Here is a 13,759-nt window from a genome sequence, read left to right on the forward strand (position 1 = left end):
GAGCAGATGTGCAAAACAGAGACAGAGATACTGTGTTAATCATATTTCTCTTTCATGGAATGAAGGGGTGAGTGTGTGTATCAGGGTGGGGAGGGAGAGAGAGATTATGTGCAGAAGAACAGCAGAAATTTAAAACATAGGTCAGATTGGATATGTTAACTGTGTGCAAAAGTTTCCTAGTGAGAATATTTCCTTTTGGATGATTTAACAAATGTAAGCTGGATCAAGTCTCCATTATGCAAGAAATATGTTAGATTTCTTCTCTAGCTATGCACAAATGGCTGGGAAAAGCTGGATATAGTCCCATCCTATAAACTGGAATCAGAAATAAATTGAAAGATTTATAAATTGGAGGTACAATTCTTCAGCTACATTGGTTTAAAGATGGTGAAATGAATGACTAAAGCATTCACTCACAGTGTTTTATGAAGCAGATCTAATGTGCAGGTTTTGTGACCTGCAGTGACTTTAACTTCTCAGTAAATCAAAAAGCTTAACAAATATTAAGATGGCAAAGATTACCTGTGTGTGCCAGATTTTATCTTTTATCCGTTATCATTTAGGAAATGAAAAGCTTGAGTCGGAAATCAGACAGCCAGTCACATGACTCAGGCGGTCTGGCAGCCCCACAAGACAAGAACCTGCAGGAGACACAGAAACTACACATTCACTGATTAGTTTTTAGTCCTTAAGAAATGGCTCTTTTTATTGTTATTATTGTTAGCAACCAATGAGCTTTAGAATCAGAGCAATTCCTTTCTAAATTCCACTGTGATGAAAATTCATTATCACAAGCTAGAGGAAGCAGCTGAGTGTATAGCTTAGCTCATGGCCAGGCTTAGGGGCAGCTCCATACACATGTCAGCTTTGGAGGTGTTGAGATTTGGGGTACAGCACACCAGCACCCATTTGCCAACACATAGGCCAAAAAATTCTCCTTTTTCACTCTTGGCCCAGAGCAGCAGGAAACTGGCTGACAGATAGGATCTTGGCTAAGCCACAGGTTATAGATGCACCGCATGTGGGGAGGCACACCACGGTTCAAGTAGAGCATGGCCCTGATTTGGTAATATTGGGCTGCAGTTCCTTCCTGAGGGTGCAGGAGGTAGCTGCCCCAGCAAAGGGCAAACCAAACCTATAATAATCCCATCAGCTATGGATGACACTTCAGGCTTTAGGTTTGCATGTCATCTTCGTTCCAGGAAGGTTTTCCCCTGCTCCCACCCTTGCAACCCTTTGTCCCAACTGTCAAAAGCATTTATGGCCATTCCTTCCTCTTCCATCTCACAGCCATAAGCGAATGCAAGTTGAACATAAATTGAAGCCCAAGGAGAAAGAGTTTCATAAAATGAATTATCCATTTCTTTCCTCAGAATGTAACATCTCAGTTTAAAAATGGCATCAGTTTTCTTCAATTTTGAAGCAACACTGTAGCTGTTTAATAGCAGATGATGTCGATTTAAAGCACACCAAACAACAATAATTTTCTCCTTTTAGTGGATACAATTAAAAAAAAAAAAAGATAAGAAAAGCATTCAGTGTTCAAAAACAGAACTGGGTTTACACTGTTACTTCCTATGTAACTGTCCCTCTGTCACAACCTGAAAAGCACCATGGGCCAAAAACTAACGAACTCATGTGCACCATTGCCATTGCTTCTCTTTGATGTGCACTGGTCAGAGAAAAGAAGTAATTCCAAGCCACACTGCAGCTGGGGTAGTCAGCTTCATTCCAACAGTGTAAGCAGTTCATCGCCAAGCAGTATTTGGCTCAACATGTAATACAAAAATAATACTACATCCAAAATAAATTACCAAGCAGTTCACAGGTAAATAAACAGAGCAGCTTATATATTAACAAATAGAGGCCAGCAGTTAACAACAACAAAACAATTCAAGTAAAAAGAGAATCAAACTTCAAAGAAAGAAACTGTGGAACCACCTATGTTAAATAAACAGTTTTGCTGTAGGTTTAAATACGTATTATTCTTCCATCACAAGAGCACATAGTGACAGGAAAAGACGAAAAGGAGACATGGTTTCAAACTGAAAAGAGAGTAGTTTTAGAAATTCCTTGCTGTGAGGGTGGTAAGACACTGGAAGGGCTTGTCCAGAGAAGTTGTGGATGCCCCATCCCTGGAAGTGTTCAAAGACAAGTTGAATGGAGCCCTAAGCAAATTGATCTAGTGAAAGGTGTCCCTGTACGTGGCAGAGGGGTTAGAATTACATGATCTTTAAAGCTTCCTTCTTCCACCCAAGCCATTCTATGATTCCATCATATCCATGACAAAACTTACCATTAATGACTAATATTTGTCCTGAAAGTCAGACCACCTCCTGTAGAAAAAATGGAAATGCAAGTCTCCAAGATTCTGCAGAAAGACATCTGTATTATAATAATCCTTTCATAATGTTTTATATAGTAGATATATTTTATATAATTGATTAATTATAATGTATTTATGGAACCCTCGCATCTGCCTTCTATTTTTAAACTTCTGTATTTAACATTAAAGGAAGTTGTGAACTAATGTCCTTGTATTGGAGCGTGAACAGAACGAACACAGTCAACAACTAGCAAAAGGCTAAAAGGTAACTGTACAATCTGCTCTGAGCAAGGGGTGCTGTGTATTTCTTTTCTGCCAAAAGCAGATTGCAACTCAGCAAGTCAGTTTTCTGCCCTGCACTCTCTGACTTTGGGAAGTTATCTCACGGTGTGCAGTCACCCCTGCCACATACGCAGCTTGACACCTCTGGCCAATGGAAGGTGTACAGGGATGAGGGCAGCTTGCTTTCTATGTCCTACCCACTTCCATCTTAGTCATACTTTGATAGCTCTGTGGTAAACCCTTGCTCTTCACACCAAAAACATGGCATCTGCATCAACCTGAGTCTGAGCAAAGGAGATAACTGACACTTGTCTTACTTCACTTACCAGCTCTGGACTCCTGATAACTAAAGGCTAAGAAAGACCAAAAACTCCAAACAACCCCACAAAACAAAACAAACAACAAAATAAAAACATCCAAAAACCCAGACCAACCCTACAATGCAGTCTCATCACTACTGCCTGCCCACCTTACTCTAAGGCCTGAAATTACATGCAAAGACAGACTTACACTTACGACAACAGTGTTAGTTTGTGAACAGAGAAGGATGGGATGAAATCCTCTGTTTTGTCAGGGGATGGGACAATATTCCTTAAAGAAGAACAGCTGTTATTAAAATATTCCTAAAAGAAGCACAGCACACATATCTGAATCTTGATTTTCACATTCATTGTTCAAACTCTTCAAAGAAAGGACACCACCATATTGTTCTCTGTTCCCACCCATTACCAGAAATAGTTTCCAAGAGTGTTTGCTCACGTAGAGGAGACCTTGTAGAAGCTCATGGCTGAAGCATTACTGAGCAGTTACAGCAGCTGTGGCATAAAAATAGAGAACCTGCAGAAAGAGAAGAAAAGTAGAAACTGTGTTAACAGACACAAGTAGGAAGCTTCCATATGGAAAGTCTGGATAAAGAGCATGGCATATCCATGAATACTTTTACACAAACTGCATGCAGTGGCACTGCATTTGCACTCTTGTTAGATGCAGGGGGAGTCACTTTAATTATAAAAGTTCTGCTATTTAACAGGCTTTAATAAATAAATGCATTGCCATTTCTTCAGTTCTTATTACAATTTAATTTACCTATTCATTTTTCTGTTCTTTGAGTTCTCAATAAAATTAATAGCTGGCATTTTTAGTCCTGTTTCCTTTTGTATTCATGCCAATAGAGCAACATCACAGCATTTTGCAGAAATGCAGTTTGGGCTGATAGACATTTTCTATGTCAAGTACTTTTATATGCAATTCTAATATTTGTTTTACTCTCCATTGTTTCTAATATCCCCTGAGAATCTTGAAAGTAACATTATTTCCTTAACAAGTTTGGCCTTTCCTCCTACTACTTAGCAAATCATTTTCTTGTGCCTTATTACTTGCTGCTATAGAATATAAGCAACTGCTGAAAAATGTTGCTGCTCACATACATCTGGGCTAGCAAAAAGAATCTATAAATAAATAAGTATATATCTTCTTTTCTTCTTAATTTTTTTACATTCTGTAAAGGAGACCACTGGAGAACATTTCCCTAGATCCTCAGTTATTTACCTCTCAGTTAAATTTCTATTACCCTTGGCCAATCTCTTAAATCTTTGCTTCTCCAGCTATAAACATGGGCCTGTCCTGTCCCACCTTGTTGTTATTTAAAATACGAGGAGCAACGGCATTTGATGGAAGGTCTTATGGAAACCTCTTTAAATTTTGAGAAAGGCAGGTCCTAGCAGATAACATTACACATGGGAATCCAATGTACAAGATGGAAACCGGGGCATGCCACACAGGCATAATGTAAGTTGATCAAGTGGATCAAGTTAAATGAACTCATAGGTCCCATTTTCTAAGCTGCAGTGGTTTTACTTCATTTTCTTCATCATTTTTTGTTGTTGCCGTATTGTTTTTTTCCAGAACATAAAGATTTCCATTTGGAAATACCTTTGTAGTTACCAAATGTCTTTTAGTTATTCAGTGCCAGGGATTACATTCCTCAGAGTGGAACAAGACACATTAAAGTCCATAATCAAACTCCCTTAGTACGTGACATGGAGGTTTTAAAATCTTTCCATGGGGCTGCATGGAGTTAAACTCTAGTCATTGGGCCCATGGGATACCACAGAGCTGTGTATCATAGGGACCTGGCTTCCAGCATGCCAGCCTTTCCCTTCCCTCTAAATCTATTTGAAAAGCATTTGGAGGACTTGAATCTGCTGGGTTCCCTCTTAGCTATTGCTTTTTTTTTTTTGCCTTCTTGCCTGACAAAGGGAAACTGTTTCCAGGCTTTATTCTCAGCAATGTAAGTGGCAAAATAGGCAAAGTAGTTAATGTAGGAATTTACTTGTGACAGCACATCTGCATACATGCACTTCTGGACAGTATCTTTTTAGCATGCAGTAATTTTTAGGACTTACATATATTTAAGAACAACGGAGACTGGAAGATCCCAGTTCTTCATTCTTTCAAGTTTGTGGCAGGGGGAAGGGAAGAAGGAGGTGTAGCTAAAGTGTTTATGGGAGGTAACGCATGTAATTGAATCTCACCAATGTGCACACAAACTGTCCATAACTCTACTTGCAGAGGCAGAGGCACAACAAAGAGCAGAACACCCCGTTCGCATTTCACAGACCTTTGTTGATTTGCCTTCCAAAGAAAGGGCCTGGGATAAGTCACTCAGTTGACAGGCCCAAAGGAATCACAATGCCAACTTAATTATGAAACTCTTCTAGGCACTTACATATTAATTCATGGTCTAATGTTGTGTCAAGCTGGGGTGAATAAAGGTTAACATGTTCTGTTAGTCCCCATTGTCACAAGAATTTCATAGAATTGTTTAGATCGGAAAAAAACTCTAAGATCATTGAGTCCAACCATTAGCCTAACACCAAGTCCACCACTAAACCATGTTCCTAAGTGCCAGATTGATATGGTTTTTAAATACCTTCGGGGATGATGACTCCACTACTTCCCCAAGCAGCCTGTTCCGATACCTGACCACCATTTCCATGGAGAAATTTTTCCTAATATCTAATCTAAACCTCCCCTGGTGCAACTTGTGGTCATTTTCTCTCATGCTATCACTTGTTACTAGGGAGAAGAGAGTGACCCCCACCTTGTTACAACCTTCTTTCAGATAGTTGTAAAGAGAATAAAGACCCACCCCACCTCGAGCTCCCTTTTCTCCTGGCTAATCAATCCCAGCTACCTCAGCCTTTCCTCCTAAAACTTGTGATCTAGAACTTTTTTCAGCTTCATTGTCCATCTCTGGACGTGCTCCAGCACCTCAATGTCACTTGTAATGACGGGCCCAGAACTGAGCACAGTATTCAAGGTACAACCTCATCAGTACCACGTACAGAGGGACAATCACTGCCCTCGTCCTGCTGGCCTTATTAAACAATATAGTTCATTAAATATGGAATCTAATAATTATGTTCACCTTAATGGAAATTATTCATATAAACATGATCTGAATAGTTGTGATCGACTAATTTAGACATAAATTTAATTAGCAATTGATTTCAATTGAGTCTCAATCTGAACAATAAGTTGTGTTGTAAGCCACATACTGGAAGCACTATCCAAAATGAAATATGGAGCTCTGAGGCAGGATGCTTCTTGCTGTCCTCAGTTCCTATACCTGCCTCCTGCTGTGTAAGAACAGCACACCTATCCAGCAAAGAATTCCATCTGGAGAAGAAAAAAGGGGGAGAAAACCTGTCTTCCACCAAATTCCAATAGTTAGAGATCTCTTTGAGAAATAATTGCTGAAAAGTTAAGTGGGCTCTTCCAAGACAAAGAGCAGGATGGAACAGCTCAGCCATTGTGAATGGGAAGAGCTGTAAGAAGTCCATGTTGAGGAGTTTCAGTAAAACACATCTCAGGATAAAAGATGAAGGAAACTGCTTTTATCCACAAAACACCAGTGCCAAACTCATCCTCCTGAGGTTCCCCTTTACCATATCCCTGCTGTGGCCAGTGGCACACCCTGCTCCTCACAGTCGTGCCCATGCTTCCCTACAGAGCTGTACAGATCAAGGAGCGCCCTGCACAACACCACCCTTTGCTGTTTCAGCAGGGCCACTTAAATTCTTCATGACTCGGTTTTCCCCCTCTATACAACAGGGATAAAACTGCAGTCTTGGCAGAGATCTGAGAACCTTAATTCACTAATGTCTATAAACCCCTCTGAGGTTCTTATTCGGAAGGCACTGCAAAAACGCAAAGTATTATCACTGATTCAAACTGACCTTCCCCTTGAAATATCACCATTTGAGCTATAATTCCAAATCCTGACTCTAACCAAGTGCTACGCTGTGGGATTAACCACATTAATGCTTAAAGCTGTTGCTCTTTTTTTTTTTTTCCCCAGTGTTCACAAGCTAATGCTTGTAGGGGTCTAATCTTGGACAATTCCTTAATGATACAGATTTTCAGATGAAAATTACTGCTACATTTTCCTGACTTCTAACAGATTTTCGTCTCACTGCACGTACAATGTTGGAATGTTATTTAATTACAAATATAACATTTTCTGGATAGTTCTTACTAATTTGAGTGTATCTATCTGTTGTCTGCACACAAACTGTAAATCATTGTATTAAGAGTGATTACACACCCACTGACACAGAAAATTCGTGATCGGGTTGTGAGACATAAGAGGTTTACCAGATTGAATGTGGCATGGCCACATATTCTACAGAATTTATTATTATTTCTAATCAACCCTCCTCCTCTAAACCAAGATCTCTTAACTGTAGGACTCTTGCTGTACTTAAGGAGGACATTTCAAATTCTTGTATTTTTGAAATACACTTACATAGCTACACGCATCAATTCTGCAGTCACATTTTCAAACATAAGGTTATGGGCAGGTAGTTGGGTTTTCATCATTAGCTCAAATCTGGCTTCACGTGTAAAGAGCTAGGATCTTGTCTGAGTATATGCTGGTTGTTTCACACCAGCAAAATACCCCAAAATCACAGGATGCAGAGCAAAGGTGGTGTCAAACCTACTTTTTCAACTGTTGATCTGCCCTAGGGCTCTGCCTAGGCAGTGCTCTCGCCACAGTCATTTAGGCTGTGTCCAATAAGGGGCCTTGAGCTCGTGCAATTTAACAGTGCCCTTCACCCCTGCAATACCAGGCTGCTGTGATTTTATTAGGTGCCCAGAAATTAGCACTGGGGAGTCATCACTATTATTATTTTTAAAGTAATAAATAGTCTTGAATCTTGTTAACCTGTGAATCTCCATAAATAAGCAGACCAGAGATGTGCTGTTAAAGACATAATGCTGATTCTAACAATGACAAATGGCAGAAGGAGGTTCCCAGCCCCATCATTGCAGGAGCCAGGATACCATCAGTGCACATGTTAAAAGTAGGCATACCAGTGCCATAATGTTAAATCTAGAATGGAAGAGATCACTCCTGGGGAGGGAACAGGCCTAGCCAAGCACACTCCCTCCTTGGGATGGACTACCATGCGGCAGGTTGGTCTTTGTCCATCCCTACATCCTGGTGAACTTGTGGTGCAAGATGCTGTTCTGGCCACCAGCCTGTTTGACTGCTGTCAGTGATCAACAATTCCTAAGGGTCCTTGGGGATCCTTGCAGTGCACCATGTGCAGGTCAGTACACAGCTATCCTATCTGAGATGCAATTCAACATTTAGAGGGAAAAAATGGTGTAATTGGCCCCTGCACCACATGCAGTAAGGTAATCTTTACAGTGCCTTGCATTCTGCTTTGGGGCATATTGTCAGGGTGCTCATGAAGCAGAATTTTCTCTCATGAAAAGTAATTGTTAAGAGGTTCAGTTTTTCACTTACATATTAAGCTCACTGTTTTTAGAGTGCCCAGAAGTTTGGCATTTCAAGGAATACCCAAAGGACAAAGACATCTGCATACTTTGTCCCAGAATCACAGACTACGAAAGTCGGACAAAGGGACAGACAGAGGATGAGTGAGATTAACAGGCCAAGTAGGTCAGGACCAGTGTGATTCTCAGGCCAGTACAACACAGCACATTGAGAAAGCTTCCAAGAAGCGTAAACAGGAATGAATGTTTGAGACAATGAATGCCCTAATTGGATGCCCATTCTCACCGCTTCCCTCAATTAAGAAGAATCATGGATAATTCTGCCAAGATATTGATGGACAATGTAAGCATTGGCTTGAAAACTTGTGCAATTTAATGAGCCAAACCCTACCCAGTTGTAAATTACAAGCGATCCAAAAATAAATCCAGAAGAAAACAGTCCAGTGACAGTTAAGTCAAAAAGTTACAAAATTATTAATCATTGAATCTTAATAACTTCTCATCAGAAATAGCTGATGCATAGCTTTTGATTTCATGTGTTAGCTTCATCAAGTTTTCTCAAACCTTGGAAGACAGAACAAGCAGCTGCGTTATCTCTTTAAATTAAGAAAAAGGAGAGAAAATATTTGCTCAAATTGAAGAGGAATAATTCCATTGACAGTCTCATGGAATCACTTACAATACAAATGCTGAGCTGATTGTAACCACATCTTATCCCTGAAGTGAGAGGTAACCATACAGCTTCTGTACAGACCAATCTACAGTGGCTAGTACATAAGCTTCATGAAAAAATATTACAAGAACACTATGAGATTAATAGAGAAATGACACACGTTGCAGATATTTTAGTTTCTTCATCAATCATTTGTCAGGACTTAGTGACCACTTGCGTTTATCAATGCTTTGAGGACAAATTTACTCACTGCCCAGGCTGTTAATCTGGAGCTGGTTCTTTCACAGCTGCGCTGGAAGACCTGAAGAAAGTTCTGGGATAGTCCTGTGCTTTTAGAAGCACCCGAGAACACCATCCCTGTGAGGAGAAGGAAAAACTCTTCATCTGCCTTTTGAGGGATATTATTACAAAACCAGCCCAGGTCTTGGCATTGCCTACAAATCCCATCTTCCTCTTGAAGCAGGAAGTCTACAAGGGCAGTGTGAGCACAGTACTGGGCTTTGGTACAAGTAATTTCTGTAGTGATAGGACAAAGTTCGGGAACATAGTAGATACAGTCCCAGTGGAAGAACACAATGTGATTTAGTTAGCTGTGTCATCTGCAGGATGCACTGGTTATCAGCAAAAAAAGAATTGTATTGAGGAATGCTCTTCCACTGGCATTACTCAGTATTACACATTCTAAGATCAAATTAAAAGGGAAAAAACCTTAGAGTACAAATGTTTATGTTGAGAAGAACTCAAACACGTGGATAAAAAGGAGAAAATAGAGAGCTTCCAGAGTCAAAAGTGATAGCACACTTTTGCTCAAAAATCTGCTGCTCTGATTTCATTGCAGACTGGGCAGTTTTGGCCCTTACCAATGCAGAGTATTTTATGCTAGTTGAGAGCAGTCAAACCCCTTGCTTCATAAAAGAGATGGGAGGATTGGCTCTGCAGCATCATTTAAACTTGCCCTCAAATGTTTGCAGATAGACCTTGAAAAAAAGGACATATAAACATCCCCTTGTACAATAGTCCTATTCCTCTGGCTGCTCTGCCTAGAAACACAGGCTCACACAGGTTTAACAGTATTATATTAAATACATTTTTGCAAAGGTTCTTTTCAGTCTATCGCAACCCTTCCCTTCTGAAACTTAGTGCGCAGTTCATCACCGTGAGGTCAAAATGGCAAGGATAGAACCAACAGTCCAGCAGTCAATAATAAGGCTCCAACACCTGGTACTCTCACTTGCACTGTTTCTTTATCTGATGTGCACATAACAGCATTAAAAAATTACTGGCTCCTGGGAAACTTGAAAAATCAGCAATGATAGGATTGCAGACTGCTGACAGCAGCAATGAGAAATGTATTTTACTGAGTACACCAGGATGATCAGAACTCATAAAGTTAGAAAAACTGACCAGAAATGTGGAAAGAGGAAACAATTAGCTGTTTAGCGAGTGCTTGCTTAAACAAGAGCTTCCAGAGAACACTATAGAACAAGCACACTAAAGGGGAGTGGGCAAGAGTCTTCAAGTGGGGAGTCAGTTCAGTGCACCCACAGGCTTGGCTGGCAGCACAGCAGTCAGAACAAATCAGACATGACAAAGCTAGAGGACTCCTCGGGATCCACAGCTGAGGCAGCTGGTAGAAGGTCTAGGTTTTGGAAATGGAGGGCTGTATTATTAATGTTTGAACTTTACTAATATGAAAGACTTGAGATGTATATTATTGCTTTGTATAGCTACATACTTAGGGCAGAACTGAACACCATGAAGCATTTTAAATCATAAAAAACCCCACATTGCTATTGGGTTATGTGATTTAAAAAACTTGGAAGCACTTGGAAACCAAATTGCTGCTGGCAGTCATTTCACCCATATTCTCCTCTGCTTGCCAGCTCACTCAGGTGTTCATGAACTGGGAGGGGTGAAGTGTTGCAGATTTGGCTAACAGTTCATGCAAAATATTTCTTCCCGTACACAGTGCACTCAACTAGTCTACTAACTTTCCATACCCCATTGCTCATAGTGCATAAGGGTCTCCTAAAGTAGATGGTGTCATTACTGTCCCAGACTGGATGATGTCCAACCACACAAGACCAAATTCAGTCAAGTCCTTAAGCCCATGTCTAACCTAAATAAATGAATAGCCCCTTGAGCCAAGGACTCATTTACCAGACAAATTACTAATAGGCTACAAGATGTGCATAAAGACTCTAAAGAGATTTTAAGATGGCTATGCAGTGATAATCTGAAGAAAATGTACATCATGTACATTACAAATGTACATCGAAATGCTTAAATTTACTCATACAGAAAGATTCCAAGCAACTCTGTGTAAATTTTTTTTGTGTGCACATACAACGAATCACCATAATTGTTTTTCCAAATTAAAAAGAAAGGAAAAAATGATCTCATAAGTGTTTCTAGAAAACAAAACTTATTAGAGATAAGAAAGTATATATTCACATTTTTAATTCAAATGAATATTCTCTATTCTTACCTTGCCTAGCTCTGTTGCCGAGTGTCCTTATCGTAGGATCACTGAAATGTTTTTGTTGCTCACCATTGCTTTAAATTGCTAGGTTGGGGGGGTGGGGGGTGTTTCTTGGTTTTGTTTTGGGGTTGTTTTAAGTCTCTTACAAATTCTACAAGGCTACATATGCTTAGCAGGGCTCCGTTGTCACACATATCTCTCTTCCATAAAAGCTGCTTACTTATTTTAAATATAGTTACAAGAGAAAATTATTAGAAAAAGCACTATCATTAGTTTAGCACCATGAGGACAATGTTTATATGAGTTTATACTACAGAGGAGCTCACATTTGAATAACACATGCATATTGTCCTAAGACAAGAAAAAAAAAAAATCTAACCAACCATGTAAGCCAAGTCACAAAATTTAATTAGGAAGATAAGAGTTGGGTTTTAATTTTTTTTTTAGGTTACAGAAAAAAGATAATTTTAGGCAGAGAATTAGCATCTTCTAATAATCTTAGACAAAAATGATTTTGTTGTGCTTTGGTTTGTAAATTAGCTCATGATTAAAGTATCTCTCTAGTTGAGCTTCATTGTCTTTTTGTGCCTATTTTCTGAATGCAGCCCTGACCTGAATACTCTTGTAGCTCAAGTACAAGATTTGAAAGCATGAGAGGAACAATTATTATAAAGTGAAGTACTTACAGTTTTACTGCAAAATCAATGAACTTTCAAGTGATTTTTATCATATTTTGCAGCTGTTCTGTTTGCTTTGAATGACGTTTATCACATAAACTGTAGTACCTTTAAAGGTTGTTTTATCTAGAAACTTCCCCCATCTTTATTTTCTTGCCCCACTCTGTGCTGTAAATGCATGGATATTTTTATCTTGTGAATTTCCCCTATCTCGGAAGTTCTCTCTATCAACAATTAGACCAGTGACTTTGCTCAGTCCCTGCCCTGTTCTCTCTCATGGTTCCCTAAATGAGGAAAAGTTCCAAGTTCCTAACTTAATTCACAGTTTTGTAGCAGTTCAGTTATATGTCACCATTCAAGGCTACTTCTCTGATCTTTCACTATCTAAAGGAACAATCCCATGTGATCTACGTGTGCAGGAGCTTGGACTATTTGTCAGGAGCCATACAGTGAAAAGCAGTGAGTGGCATTCCTTCCATGGGACCTGATTCATAATGTCCTGTGGACATTAGACGTAAATATTCCACTGACTTCAGTAATATAAAGTTAGAAGCCCACCTCATCTTATTCTCTGCTACATAAGTCTATTCTCTACCTCAAGGTAAGCCATGTCCTTCCCCAAATAGGACTGTAAAAGTCATGAGATTTACAAGAAGCCCTGCTTGGTTACCTTGTCCCACCTTGGCCTTTTCGAGCTAAAGTTGTATGCTCTGGGCAATGTTCACCTTATATCTGCTCCTCCTCCCCAAATGCTATGAATTCTGCTGGATATTAACAACCCAATCCTACATACCTTCCTCCCTGGGCAGAGCTCCATTAGCAGTTCCTAGGAATCCAACAAACCAATATAATTATTAATAAAATAATATCTTAAAGATCATATTGATCCAATCCCCCTGCCATGGGCAGAGAGAACTTCAACTAGACCAGGTTACTCACAGCCTCTGCCCAGCCTGGCCTCAAACACATCCAGGGAGGGGGTATCCATAACTTCCTTGGGCAACCTGTTTCAACAGCTCATAATAAAGCACTATTATTGTGGTACTCCACTGTATTAGCCAGTATGCATACACTTACTAAATGGGTGGCCTCTTATCTCAGATAATTTATAAACCAATTAGATTATTGATTATTCAAATTAGATTCAACGGAGGCAAAACAAACACGAGGGGAGATGAAAGACAAAATAAATTCAAAATATATATAAACTGCCATAGTCTTCTAGGCATTGCAACAGAAGAGAGTTTATTCATGGTGCTATACCCAGAAGCGTTGCATAATAAAATTATCTTTCGTACATTTACCTGTACATAAAATTAATGCAGCTGTGTAATTCCTATTATACTTTCTTATGTAATTCATATCATTCCTATGTTTGAATCTGTTTAAATCAATAGAAATTTAATTTTATTTAAATGCTTACTGATCACCAGTAAAACCTTTGCTTTTTTCTTTTTTTTTTTTGACCTGAGTTATTTGTTTTATAGAGCTAATACAAAGATGTATTCTCG

The 13,759-nt window shown here is 39.4% G+C and overlaps 1 long non-coding RNA gene across 2 annotated transcripts in view; it reads right to left on the reverse strand.

The window, feature by feature from the left end:
* LOC113989315 overlaps window positions 1–13,759 on the reverse strand; it is a 137,071-nt gene that overhangs the window by 61,866 nt on the left and 61,446 nt on the right. For both annotated transcript variants that reach the window (XR_005563573.1, XR_003541204.2), the window contains exon 2: window positions 3,338–3,445. This is a non-coding gene — a long non-coding RNA (uncharacterized LOC113989315). The remainder of the gene's footprint in view (window positions 1–3,337; window positions 3,446–13,759) is intronic.

Source organism: Pipra filicauda, unplaced genomic scaffold, assembly GCF_003945595.2.
Source record: "Pipra filicauda isolate LSUMZ 115617 unplaced genomic scaffold, ASM394559v2 scaffold221_size1283894_pilon, whole genome shotgun sequence".
NCBI lineage: Eukaryota > Metazoa > Chordata > Aves > Passeriformes > Pipridae > Pipra > Pipra filicauda.